Consider the following 15468-nt stretch of genomic DNA (forward strand, 5'->3'; position numbering starts at 1 on the left):
TGTACTTTTATTTTCAAAATTTTAGTCCTTAGACTCTGTTACAAATTCTGAAAAATAAAAAAGTAAATTCCTATAAATAAAAGTATAAAGACTAAATTTAAAATTTATAAAAGTAAAGGGACTTATGAAAGATTTTAACCAAAATAATATAAGAAATGGGCATGGTATCTTTCGTACGATTTGATAGGAAAAAAAGGAAAAAAAAAAAAGGAAGATGTTTTTTTTTTTTTTTTGGTGTTGGGGGGGGGGATGAGGGGGCTTTGCACATATGCTTCACTTTGCTTCCTCTATCTATCTATCTATCTAACTCTTGCTTTATTATGCTTTGTTTTTTTCCGCTCGTGGCTGAGATTCTCCCTACCTACTATTATCCATCGAGTGCTATTCACTGTCCACAACAGTTCTTTTCTTGCTTGATAATTATAAAAAGAGAGGAAAAACTTAACCTTGAATCAATGTTTTACTATTGGTGACAATTTCTTTTTCTTTTCTGAAATAATGAATTTCAAGTTTATGAACTTATTTGAGTGAGAAAACGTTGAAACATTAGTAAAGCTTAAAGGTATCCCTAAGGAGACGACAAAGAGGAATATTGGAGTGGACCTTGAAAAAAATAGGCATGGTGATAGCTAGGTTGTTGTGATGAAGGTTGTAGCTGGTTAAAAAGATGGTGATGGTAATTATTATAGTAATTGTAGGAAAAAAAATGTTTTAAGAGAGAAGTAAGAGTTTGAAGTTTAATAGAAAATCGAAAAATGAAATTAAAAGTAGTGAATGTAATAAATGTTATTGTTAAGTTGGAGATATGAGTCTGAAATCATATTTTGTAAAACAATAACTCCGAATAGTTATGGAGGTTTTAAATTGCATTGCACATTGTCTTTTGTCACATGCTACATAAGTAGGGTGGGAGCATTATGTTTTTAAAGGAATACAATATTAACTTCGAATATTAGAGTTATTATTATTGAAAGGATTTTAGTTGAATATCACTCTTAACTTAAATAATATTAGTTTTAAATGATAAAACAAATTAGCATACCTATGATTTACCAAAAAAGGGGTAAACTATAAAAATAGTCATTTTTGTTTGTCTTAAATTACATTTTAGTCACTTATGTTGGAAATATTATATTTTAGTCACTTACATTATCGTTTTGTACACAGTGATCGCTCTACCGTTAAATTTTGTTACCTCTCTAATGGTAGTCCAAATGGATTTTAAATGCTAACTTAGATGTCCAGTTGCTGGGATGAAAATAGGTTTTTAATTAAATAAATTTAATTTGGACTGCTACGTAGGAATCCAAGTTGGCATTTAAAATCCATTTGGATTGCCACGTAGGACCCCGTTAGGGAGGTAATGAAGCTTAACGGTAAAGTGACCACTTCATAACAAAACGATAATGTAAGTGACTAAAACGTAACATTTTAAGCATAAATGACTAAAATGTAATATGAAACAAACAAAAATAACTATTTTTATAGTTTACAAAAAAAAAAAAAAACGTAGAGCTAATGATATGGAGCTTTATAGAACTAGTGCTAACAAGTTGTTGCCAACAAGTACTTGAGAGGAGTTGAATTTGAATTATAAATATTTGATAGAGCTAAAAATATAGTTTTATTATTATATTAATATAAAATTTTACAATTTTAAATAATTAAACTATAAATATTTTTGTTTTTGGAGAGAGGATAATTAAAGTTTAAATTTTAAAAGAGTAAAAATGTTTACGTCAAATTAAATTAAAACATTATAAATATTCAAAGAACTAAAAGATAATATTTTAATTCTAAGAAACCGAAATCCCTGCCTACCTTGGTCCTTGACGAAGCACTATTATATTAAACCCGGAGTTAAATCTGTGTGTTGGCAGCTTAAATTACAAGAAAATATTTTTGTTGAATTGATATTATAATGTTGAAATCCTAGAGTATGAAGCGTTTTATGAGCATAAAAGTGACAAATGGCTAAATTCTAATATCTTCAAACTAACATTACCTATTCCACCCCAAAGCTGACTTGCAACTATAATAAAAAAAAAAAAAAAGAAGGGCCCTCAATAATATAAAATGCAAAAGTCTGGATATATTGTGTATCGGAAATGAGTGATGTATATTAAAATTGAAAAATGTGACTGAGTTTGGGGTTTCACATGAATGGAGGCTTGTAAAGGTCAAACATTAAAGTTTGGATAAATAATATAATTAAATGAGATTGTACAAATCTTTGCTTTCAGAGAATGAACAAATTAAACCCAGTTTAATTAATTAAGTTGAAGTATATGTGTGTGTGAACAAATTAAAGCATCCAACCACAAGGATTTCCTTCACATAAAAACAACTCAACAAGATTTAGTCTAAGATGTTCAATAAAACCATTATTATTAGATCATGTTTTTTTAATGGCTCTTAAGAGTTTTATTCCTGTTTTTGGTTACCCTCAAATATGGACAAAATAATATGTCCAACCCTATCTCTTTCTCTCACACACATTATATATCTCAATTTTTTATCCATGGATTCTTCTTTTAATCAATATTTAATATTTTTGTGTTAATTGGAAAAAAATGCTCCATCCCTTTTAAATGTTTGAATCTTACTGGAGGGTAAAAAGTTTATAAAAACCCTCATGAGAAAAATTAATCAAAAGATTAGTAAATTTCAATATCAAAAACATTACTATCACTCTTTTTATGATTAGATTGAATCAGTTAGCTAAATCGAGAATTGCTCAAGGTACTAACTTAGAATAAGGGTTGAATCTATTGACCCATAATAGCAAGATAAATTCATATTTTTTATGTATTTATTTTTAGCTAATTATCGGATAAAATACTATTAAATTTAGATTTTTCTTATTAGTAATGAAGTTAGTGTGCTGAATTCAAACTCTTACAAAAAGAGGCCAAATTTGAACAAAAAGCAAAGAGGAGGGCTTGATTGAAAGATTGAAGATTCAAATATGATTGAATAAAGATCGAAAGAATTGAAGATTCCTTTTAAAAAGTGGTTGGATAAAGATTGAAGGATTTTTTATATTATTACAACTCTGTAACTATTTTAAATTCAATTTTAAAATTTCGAATTATTTAGTGATAATATTTAAGAAAAATCTAGCTAAATTTTAGTACTAAAGGTGTATATAAATACCCGTGACTATAACTAATTTAACACAATTTTGCCTTTAGGATTTAATAATTTCTTTATTCTTTTTTTCTTTCCCCCTCCTGCGTCACCCTTATTATGTTCTTTCAATTTTTTTTTTCTTTTACTTTCAACTTTAGGTTTAATTACCCTCCAAGGTCCTTTTCCTTCCCACTTTCCATAATTCTATTTAAACCACTTATTATGATTCTTTTCATGATTAACTAAATTCATTTTAGCCTTAGCCCAGTTATCACTTCGACAAAGTAATCGTGAGATATGAACCCACACTAAATACTTTGCAGTTTGGTATTCCCTACTAAAGACTTTGTAATTTGGTATTCACTATCTCTTTGAAATATGTGATAGTATAAATTCATCCCTCAAAGTTGATTCGATTTCAATTCAAAAAGCGCGTGTTGGGTTGGAATCATTTGGCGTATAGTTGGGAAGTTGAATTGGCAGTGATGTATTCAAAATCCCGTGAACAAATTGGCGCCTTTAATTGAAAAAAGTTAGTTGGATTCCGTCAAGGAAAATAGTGATCGGATTTAAACGACCCACACGGTTGAGGCCGTTAATTCAAGTTGGGCTTTTCAAATCACAAGGCTATTGAAGTCTTAAATTACAGGTACATGCCACGTGGTTGGAAATTCGATAAGGGTCGATTTGCAAGTGATATTGGAATCGACTACAAGAGGAAGAGTTGGCGGTTTAAGGGATCCTTGATTGCTATAACCAGCTTATCGCTTAGAAGGGAAAATCTGTTTCAAGGATCGATTCAAGATCGGAGTACACCGAGGCTAAGGTTAAGCTTAAAAATATTTTATTTACCAATTTATTTTATTTTTTTAAATTTATTTTTGCATTTTCGAATTTGTTTTTATTTTATTTTATTACACTTCATATTTTCCTATTTTATTATCTTAATCAATTTAAACCCCCATTTTTATTTTTTTTCAGCACTACTACGTACATGTCGTTGGCACGACTGTGACCACAACAATGAATCTGGTCACAAGAAAAGGTAAAATTAGATAATCAGTCCCTATGGATTTGACCCTATTGTTTTATATTTCAATTTACTGTTATATTTTTCGTAGGAATTTATATTTGGTGGTTTCGACGCCCATCAAATTTTTGGCGTCGTTGTCGAGGATTGGTAAAAATTTCTAATTTTTTTTTGTTTTCTTTATGACCAGGTCAGAATCGGGGACTCTAGCATTTGAATCGGAAATAGAAAAGTTAGCTCGAACACTTCGAAGAGAAGCTATTTGGTGCGGTAAACAACCACAACCTGACTTTGAAGAAGGATCTTACACCAAAGATATTTACTCATCCGAAGATTTAGACGACATGGTAGATCAAATTATACGTCAACTTGCAGCTGCACTGGACGAACAACAACTGCTATGCATAATTTATCTGGCGGGCGAAACATCATTCAAGTTGAAGTCAGGATTAATACATTTATTGCCTACTTTTCACGGTTTGAAAAATGAGAACCCTCATGCTCATCTAAAAGAGTTCCACATGGTTTGTCTAAGCATGAAACCAGACGGAGTAATTGAGGATCAAATAAAACTACGAGCTTTTCCTTTTTCGTTAGCTGACTCTGCTAAAGAATGGTTGTTTTATTTACCTCTGAGGTTTGTTAATACTTGGACTGATATGTCTCGATTGTTTCTTGACAGGTTTTTCCTAGCGGCTTGAACAGCTGAATTAAAGAGGAGTATAGTCAGAATACAACAAAAGGAAGCAGAGCAACTTTATGAATATTAGGAACGATACAAGAAGTTGTGCACAAGTTGCCCACAACATGGCCTGTCTGAACAGTTGCTCTTACAATATTTCTATGAGGGGTTACTTCCAATGGAAATGGAGATGATTGATGCTGTTAGTGGAGGGGCTCTTGTGAGCATTACTCCCCAAAGAGCTAAAGAATTAAGTTTGATTATGGCCGCAAATTCTCAATAGTATCGACCACTTATGGAACCTACGAGAAGGGTTTATGAGTTAAGTACTCCTTCCATAGTAAATAAGCTTGATGAACTTACCAATGTAGTTAAAAATATGCTTGCAGGATAGATGAACCCATCTCGGTTGTGCGAGATTTGTGCTAAACTTGATCATCCTACCCACTCGTGTCCGATTTTACTTGAAGATACAACTACACAAGTAGATACCGTTAGGAACTTCCCAGGGCCTCCTCAAAGGCGCTATGATCCATATTCGAACATGTACAATTTAGGGTGGAGGGACCACCCAAATCTAAGCTATGGATTGAACCTTCGATACAATCAACCATATCAACCAAGACCACCTCCACCTCAACAGTATTAACCTCTAAAGTAGAAAGGCTAGCCGTTAGTACTGAAAAGTTCCAACAAAAGACTGAAGCGCATCTCTGAGAAATGGATCAACAAATAAGTAAGGTAGCTCTTACGGTTAGTCATTTGGAGAACTAAGGAAAATTACCATCTCAAACCGAGCTGAACCCAAGTCCAAATGCAAGTGCTGTGACCGTAAAGGATGAAAAAGAGTCAGAACTGGTGCCAGGCATGAGTCGTGACCATGACGTTAAACAGCTTCCATTGAGCTAGTGCCTAATAAACCATTTGTTGCACCTCCTCCATACCCTGGAAGGCTCGCCCAAGTTAAAAGGGAACGAGAGGAAAAAGAAACCCTTGAGACATTTCGAAAGGTAGAAATTAATATTCCTTAACTTAATGTAATTAAACAGGTTCCATGCTATACAAAATTTTTGAAAGAATTGTGTACCGGCAAAAAGAAGCTCCAAGGAAACAAATGGGTGAATGTGAGAGAAAATGTTTTTGTAGTGCTACAAAGGAAAATCCCGCCTAAGTGTAAGGACGAATGTATGTTTTCTATATCCTGCAAAATAGGTAATATTGGCATAAAGAAAGCCATGTGTGATTTGGGAGCATCTATTAATATAATTCCTTTATCTATTTTTAAATTGCTAAACATTAGTTCTTTGAAAGAAACAAGGGTGATTATTTAATTGGCAGATAGGTCATGCGTATATCCAAAATGGGTGTTGGAAGATGTCCTTGTAAAGGTAAATAAACTAATTTTTCCTGTAGATTTTTACATCATCAATATAGAGGACGAACATTCAAGAAATGCTTCCGATATTCTACTCGAGAGACTGTTCCTAAGTACTGCACGTGCAAAGATTGATGTTCGAAGTGGAACCCTCACTATGGAATTTGATAGTGATGTGGTAAAATTTAATGTTTATGAGGTGATGGGTCAACCCAATACAATGTCGAATATTTCCAGTGTTGATATTATTGGACCACTAACAGAATTTTATTTTGAGTATCATGAAGAGGATGGGTTACAAACTATACTTTGCAAGAGTTTAGACCTCGATACGATGGATAAATTGGAGGAGTTAATGACGTTCAAAGAATCAATTCGTGAAATCATTATTCTATTGGAGACTCCACAATTTCCTGGAAGTCAAGCTAAATATTTTGAGCTTTCTCCTTCTAAAACAAAACTCTTGCCTTCTATTTTGTAGGTGTAACAGCCCAATTTAGACCCTATTCGGAACGGTAGTTTCGGGACCACGAATATGAATCAGAAAAATATTTCAAAATTATTTTTTGTGTTTATTATGTGTGAATTTGCATGTGTGAAAGTTTCGTATGAAAATTTGATCCTTTGTATGCTTAATTCAATAAAAGGACTTAATCACGTAAATTGAAAACTTGACAGTTTAAAGCATAATGGCTGAATTGTTAGTGGATTTTTAAATTGAATTATTTAAGTGGAAATTTGACCATATTTAAATAGATGGACGATAGTGACCATGTTTTATAATGGTTGAATATTTGTTAATAAATGTTAAATAGGTAAATTAATAAACATGTTATATTATAATAAAACATAAAATAAGAAAACATGCTTTCATCTTTTTAATGGCATGACCGAAAAACAATAAGAAAGAAAAGAAATAAAGCTTTAGTTATTCAGCCATTGTTGTCCAAAATTAAGGTATGCAACTAGCTCGTTTTTTGTTAATTTTTACGTTTTTGAGATCGTTGCTTCGAATACTATCCAACCCATGCTAGAATTTCTGATTTTGATGAATATGTTAAGCTATGCCATTGATGAATATTTGTGTTTTGTGATGTTTGATGATAAATTATGAAAGATATGTTTTGGATTAATATGTTTTGTATTGGAATTTTTGATGAATTTGAGTAATTAGGGCTAAATTGCAAAAATAATAAATTGAGGAACTAAAATGTGAAATAAATGAAATGTATGGATTTGTATGAATATAAGGAAGATTCGTCCTAGCTATGTTGTTGTGAGATTTTGTGTATTTTGTGTTTTATGCAATTAGGACTAATTTGTAAAAGTATGAAATATCAGGGGTAAAATGGTAATTTTCCTATTTATGTGTTGTTGGATTAAATTGAATGAAATTGTGTCTGAATGAGATTAATTTAAAATTGTATAGATCAAGAACAAAAGAAATCGGACTTGGATCGGGGAAAAATAAAAATAGTCGAATAGTCGATTTACATCGTTCGTCGATATCTGAGGTAAGTCTATAAGCAATAAATATCATTAAATTTGAATGTATATGATCTTTATATGCTGAATTTAATTGTATGAATTTTTATAGTTATAGCCAAATGCATAAATGTTTATAAGATTCAGAGATAAGTTCGGTTCAATTGAGATATGAATTATGAGTAAGATCAACTTTGTAATAGTGATATAATATCAGGCTTATTGCCTAGCAGGCTTTGATGCCGGTGTATGATATCAGGCTTATTGCCTAGCAGGCTTTGTTGCCGGTGTATGATATCAGGCTTAATGCCTAGCAGACTTTATGCCGGTGTATTAACTCAGGTTTATTGCCTAGCAGGCTCTGTACTGGTGTATTATACTAGGCTTTATGCCTAACAAATTTTTTGTCAGCAATGGTAAAAGTAATCAAATGTTTAAATGAGTTAAAGTGACCAGGTATGTGAACGTGGTTTACCTATTTGAAATGAAAGTAAATTGATTGAAAGATATGTGATAAAAATGTTATGTGATGCTATTGAAAATGTATGTAATTATGAGTAGTGTATTCGGTTTTATGATAAGTATAAGTATGTGATTTAAAAACTTGATTCATGAGTATGTATATATGGATATATATGTATCTATAGATACATATGTATAATTGATTATCTATGATATTATGACTTTGAAATTGGAGAATATATTGATAATTTATATATGTGTATATTCGGCCATGGTATATTTTGGGTATAAATATATGTTTGATTCGGTTCGTTTTATTGATCTATTGAGGTTATTAATTTGTTTAAATTGCTTATAACTTACTAAGCTACGATAGCTTACTGTGTATATGTTGATTCTTTGTTCTTTAGATTTTGGAAGTTAGTTACAGGCTCGAGGATCGGCAGTGAAGTCATCCACACTATCGTCAACCTTCGGTACTTTTAAAAGTCTTATTTCAAACTTATGGCATGTATAGGCTAATATGTATTTTATCCGATCTTGGATATGTATAATTTAAGCCATGCGAATATGGCTTAACTTTTAAGTTTGAATTTGGTTATGTTGGTCATGGTTTAATTTGTTTTGGTTATAATGTTATTTGCTATGAATGAATAGTATATTTGATTGGTGTTATACGTTTTGAAAATGGCTTGATAATGGTTGGTGAACTTGATTGTGGTTGATGAGCCGGTCATGGTGTATAAAAATTTTCATAAGTATGGTTAGATGATTCGGTTTTGTTGGACTATGTTTGAGTTCCTTTAGATTATTATGTCACGTGTTTTGATTGGAAGTTACATGCGGTATATATATATATATTTTGAGTGTTGAAGATGCTTGGTAAATTTGAATATGTGTATTGGATTGATTCGGTCATGGTATTCTTATATAAGTGATTATTTGTATTTTGCCTGTTGTATCTGGTCATAGTGTTGAATATAAGATAGCATTATAAGTAGTTTGGTTATGTCCGAACATGACATAAGATCGTTTTGATATGTTCGTTATAAGATAAAAACATTTGTAATAGTTTTGATTAACTTATGATTTGGCGTTTGACTATATAATTAATTATACACAAGGGTTTGACTTGATATGTATCTTATCTTAAATATACATACATATATATATAAACATGATGATGATTAATGATGTGTTTCGGTTATGTATGAATAGGGAATGTATATGGTGTTATAATGAGTTATGCATTATTAAGCTAAAAATGCATGTTATTTATAGAATGATATTCAGTGTATGCTTAATGTGCGTATTAAAATAGGTATTGATTTATAAAATCGATGAACAAGGTTGGAAGTGAACAATTATCTAACATAATGGAGAATGCTTTATGTTCGGCTTGATGAAATGAAAATGACCAAATGAATGGTTTATAAATGTGTACAAGTATATGCATGTGATTATTTCGAATATGTGTTACGTAGGTAATACCTCGTAACCCGATTCGTGACGAAGCGGGTTAGGGGTGTTCTGACGAGCTTGAGCTGGAACTCAAATCGTTACCGAAACATTTAAGGATTTCGATAAAGGAAAAGGAAAATCCGAAGGGAGAAGCTCAAAGACGCCTTAATCCACCAATAATAGAGGAATTCCAAGTGCACATAATGGAAGATTTAATTCTTGAGAAACCAAACGAATAACACTCAGGTCGTCAAGCTAATGATGTTAAGTGCTTTATGGGAGGCAACCCACATTTATTTTTATTTTATTTATTTAATTTAATTTTGAATTCTAGTTTAGTTTGAGAATTAAAAAAAATATTATTTTAATAAGTTTGATCTTATTGTTATCTAGGAGCAACCACCTTCAGCTGTAGATGAACAACTTCATCGCATTGAAGCTCACCTCGAAATAATGGAAGCCAACATCTCAAGCATCCTTACTATTTTGCAAAGCGGCCACTTCCACCGTCCTTTGGCTCATTAAATATACACGGGGAGTATACTTTTCTCCACTCTTATTATTCTTTTAGCATATTGGGGGCAATGTGGGCTAAATAGAGGGGTTCGTAACGTCATGTCATACTTTCTTTTTGCATGTATTTTGCTAAGAATAATTTTTTAATTAATTTCAGAAATAAACCTCTAATTCTTATGTTTAGTTTACTTAAATAAGTGGGTGAATCATGAATAACTATTACTTGCTTGATTAATGAATATTTTGTAGAATTAAAAATGTTATGCCTTAATCAGTATTTCATGAAAATTGTTGGTTTTGTTGAACTTGCCTAATAAAAGTACTCATTTAAATAAACAAATAAATAAATAAATTTGCTAATATCTTGGTTAAGAGTGAAGATTCAGAAATGTGACCAAGTTGAGTAACCGGGATAAGGTGATTGGGTTGTCATCTCATTTCGCGTCAAAAAGTTTGGTGACGAGTCGAAACTTATAACACTCTGCTAATTGAGATGCCTTGAAATAAATCGATTAGGGACATATGAAATTGAGTAACCGGGATGAGGTACTTGGATTGTCATCTCATTTCGCATAAAAATGTTTGGTTATGTCTCGAATTCGTTAAAAATAAATTAAGAGAACATGTCGGGTTGAGTAACTGAGGTGAGGTGCTTGGTTGTCATCTCATTTCGCGTCAAAAGACTTGACTACGTTTGAAAAAAATAAAAACAAAAAAATAAAAATAAAAATAAAAATAAAAATAAAAAGTATATATATAAATAAAAACATATATTGGGTATGACCGTTTCGCATGTTTGATTGAGCCTAAATTTAGTGAAATAGTTGAGTTTGACATGTTGTTTGAGATTTTATAAAATGCTTATTGATTGAGTTTAGCAATTGTTTATTTTTTATTCACCTAATTGTTTGATGTATACTTGACTAGGAAAGGGAGTTTTGATTTTGAAAAGGATTAACAAATTATTTTTAGTGGATATCATGCTTAAGGACAAGCATCGGCTAAGTAGAGGAAATTTGATAGCAAGATAAATTCGTATTTTTAATATATTTATTTTTGGCTAATTATCGGATAAAATACTATTAAATTTGAGTTTTTCTTATCAGGAGTGAAGTTGGTGTGCTGAATTCAAACTCTTATAAAAATGGGCCAAATTGGAACAAAAACCAAAGATGAGGGCTTGATTGAAAGATTGAAGATTCAAAGATGATTGGATAAGGATTGAAGGGTTGAAGATTTTTCTTTTTAAAGTGGCTAGATAAATATTAAAGGAAATTTGATATTGTTACAACTCTGTAACTAGCTTAAATTCTAGTTTAAATTCGATTTTTAAATTTCGAATTATTTAGTGATAATATCTAGAATTATTTAGTGATAATATTTAAGAAAAATCTAGCTAATTTTTAACACTAAAAGTGTGTATAAATACCTAGTGGCTACAACTAATTGAACACACTTTTGCCTTTAAGATTTAATAAATTCTTTTTTCTTTCCCTTTCCTGCGTCACCCCTATTCTATTCTTTCTTTCCTTTTTTTCTTTTACTTTCAACTTTAAATTTAATTACCTTCCAAGGCCCTTTTCCTTCCCAGTTTCCATAATTCCATTTAAACAATTTATTATGATTCTTTTCATGATTAACTAAATCCTTTTCAGCCTTAGTCCGGTTATTAGTTTGACAAAGTAATCATGAGCTATGAACCCACACTAAATACTTTGCAATTTGATATTCGCTATCTATTTGGTATATGGGATAGTACAAATTCGTCCCTCAAAGTTGATTCAATTTCAATTCAAAAAGCGCGCGTTGGGTTAGAATCGTTCGGCGTACAGTTGGGAAGTTAAGTCGGCGGTGTTGTATTCAAAATCCTGCGAACAAATTGGCACGTTCAATTGAAAAAAGTTAGTTGGATTCTGTCAAGGGAGATAGTGATCGGATTTAAACGACCCACACGGTTGAGGCCGTTAATTCGAGTTGGGCTTTTCAGATCACAAGGCTGTCGAAGTCTTAAATTACGGGTACGTGCCACGTGGTTGGAAATTCAACAAGGGGCGATTTGCAAGTGATACCGGGATCAACTACGAGAGGAAGAGTTGGTGGTTTGAGGGATCCTCGGTTGCTATAACCAGCTTATCGCTTAGAAAGGAAAATTTGTTTCAAGGTTCGATTCAAGATCGGAGTACATCGAGACTAAGGCTAAGCTTAAAAATATTTTATTTACCAATTTATTTTATTTTCTTAAATTTATTTTTGCATTTTCGAATTTGTTTTTATTTTATTTTATTACACTTCATATTTCCTTATTTTATTATCTTAATCAATTTAAACCCCCCATTTTTATTTCTTTTTTTTTCAGCACTACTACGCACAAGTCATGGGCACGATTGTGACCGCGACAGCGAATCTGGTCACAAGAAAAGGCGAAATTAGATAACCAGTCCCTATGGTTTGACCCTATTTCTCTATATTTCAATTTACTGTTATATTTGTCGTAAGAATTTATATTTGGTGGTTTCGACGCTCATCAACCCTCGAATTGGCATGAATTGAACTAAAAATCGATTGGATTAGTTTTCTTATTTTTTTTAATAATTTATTTGATTGAACCAAACAATCCAATTAAATCGGAAACAAATAGCTTGAACGATTCAACTACTAGTTAAGTTCTAAAAACCTTCATTACTATGAGAACACAATAAACTCAATCAAACACTTCAAAGGAAGTAAAATACTAATTGTATCTAGACCAAACCTATAAATGAAAATAAAGTTTTACTTAGCACTTAAAAAACCATCACTGAGCTTAAAGAAATCAATGTTAGAAGAGCTTTGTCCATTACCTAGAGATTCGATCCAATTCGATTTTAAATTTAGTCAAAATTCAATATAATTATCTAATATCAAAATATCTTAAACTATATATATAATAGATGGGCTTCGAGCATAAGTGATATTTTGTTCACCTTCAATAATCAGAAAATGTAATTTTTGGGAACCTTATAATAGGATTGGTGGTCCTATTCACAAAGGTTAAAAGTTTGTTCTTGAAAAATTTACACTATTTTTGGATGGGAATAAGGTAGTAAATTAGTATGTAGAAATGGAATAATGTCCTTTTAGCTTTAGCTTTTTGGTTTTGCCCTATCATCACTGTCGTTGTTACCTTTTTGGCTTGAGCATATTGTTACTGCCATACGAAAAAAGGCTTTTTCTTTTACTTTAGAAATAGCTTGGACTCAACAAATGTGTTTAGAAAAAATCTAATACTAGAAGTTTATGATTTATATATATTTTTTCAAACTTCGATATTATTGTAAATGGATATTGTTAATTTCAATTTTAATAATAATAATAATAATCAATTTCCAAAACTTAGAAAAAAATTTAACAATCTCATTATAAATTTTAATTATATTTGTTCCTTTTGATATAATGCTCTAGAACTACCCATAATCATTCTCTAACCCATAAATAGGAGGAGAATGCGCTTCAATGCACTCAAACCCACATCCTCCTGCATTGACAACAATGACCATATCAATCGAGCTAAGACTCAATCGGCCAAAATTCAAAAACTTAAAAAAGCTTTTACCTTAGTTTGATAAAATTTATGTTGTTTAACAACAAGTTTAAAGTCAAAAATAGCTAATGAGTAGGAGTGAGTTGCTTTTAGGCTTCACCTTGAGAATCTCAGATGTCATGCCCTCATTGCTTGAAGAAATTATCTTTTTATCTTCTTTCTTTTTTTTCCTTTTTTTTCATAATAGCATAAACTCAAGTATCAATAAATTTTGCAATCATTGAGTATTAGGTATAATGATAAGGCACATTACACTCTTGAAAAGATAATTTTTATTTGAACTTTAGATGACATTATTAAAAAATATAGCTATAAAATCCAAAAAATTAATTTTTATCAACTATAAAATAAACATAAAAATACTTTAATCATTAAAAGATAATAAAAATTTATTTAAGCTCTTTTAAAATGTTTCTACTTTTTAAGCTATTCTTTTAAAAAATTATATGTTAATTCAATTTTTCTAAATATCAAGTCGAATTTGGTGTAACTTGACATTTAAAGGATTTGCTTGAACTCAACAAATAAGTCTGTGATATAATCATAATTGATAAACTTAGTATGTCTAGTATTTAGCACATTATTGGATATATTATTGGATTATGTTAATTTTATTTAATTGGATTATTAGATTTTATTATTTAATTGAGAAAATATAAAATTTTAAATACACATTTTATTAAATTGTTTTTTATTGTTTATTTAAATTCATCAGCTAAAAATTAGTTCATTTTAACTAAAGTGGGCATGCTCTCTTTACACGTCTCTGTTTGCTACATCTACCAGGTTCTTGTGCAACGCCTCAAATCTTGGGCCTAGAAGTTTTGGGTTTTGAGCATAGGGATAGTGAGAAGGTTTTACTTAAGTGATTAGTTGTGCAATTTAGTGTCAAAATGGGCTTGCTGGTCTGGTGGTAGATTATATGTTAGTGTACCTTGAGGTTCTGGGTTTGAACCTTTTTGTGGGCATTTTATGGAACTGTTTTTAATTTTGTTAATTGATAATTTAGTTTAAGTTTTAAATTGATGTGACTTTATACTTTTTCATTTATTTTTATTTTGATGCTTATTCTTTATTTTTGGGTTTTTCACAATTTCTTTCTCTCCTCTTTTCTCTCCTCATTTTTTTTCTACTGTTTTCTTTTAAAAAGTGATTTGAAAAGAACGTGTTGTCTTCAATTGCTGGAACTACGCTCTTCTGTCATCTTCTTCATCGTCAAAACAGGTGTGGGTTCCCAACCTTTTTCCTTTCTAGTTGTGAATCCCAATCTAACTTTGTGAATAGTCGATTGAGGATGGAATATCGTTATTTTATGCTTTATTTGTGTGGGATTTTGTATATTTTTTATCTAATGTGATTTGGGAAGTGTTTCGAGGTTGGAAATGGTGTTTTCGGTGCTGTTTCGGAGAGGAATCGTGACTTGTTAGATGGCCATACGGGTGTGTGCTGTGGCACACAGCCGTGTGGATTTGGAAACTAGGGTTCAAGCCAATTTTGGATGTCACACGGCCGTGTGATTGATTTGGGAAATTAGAGATTCTACACAGGCATGTGTTTGTGTCTGATTTGGGGCCTAAGGATTCCACACGGGCGTGTGTTACGGGACACATGTCCGTGACTGATGGCCATACGGGCATATGACACCTTGACACGGCCGTGTCTGCCCTCCACCTAATATAAGAGAAATGGAACAGTGAGTTACACGACCAGCTCACATGGCCATGTCTCTACTTCACAAGGGCGTG

The sequence above is a fragment of the Gossypium arboreum genome, chromosome 2 (genome assembly GCF_025698485.1).
Source record: "Gossypium arboreum isolate Shixiya-1 chromosome 2, ASM2569848v2, whole genome shotgun sequence".
In the NCBI taxonomy this organism is placed as follows: domain Eukaryota; kingdom Viridiplantae; phylum Streptophyta; class Magnoliopsida; order Malvales; family Malvaceae; genus Gossypium; species Gossypium arboreum.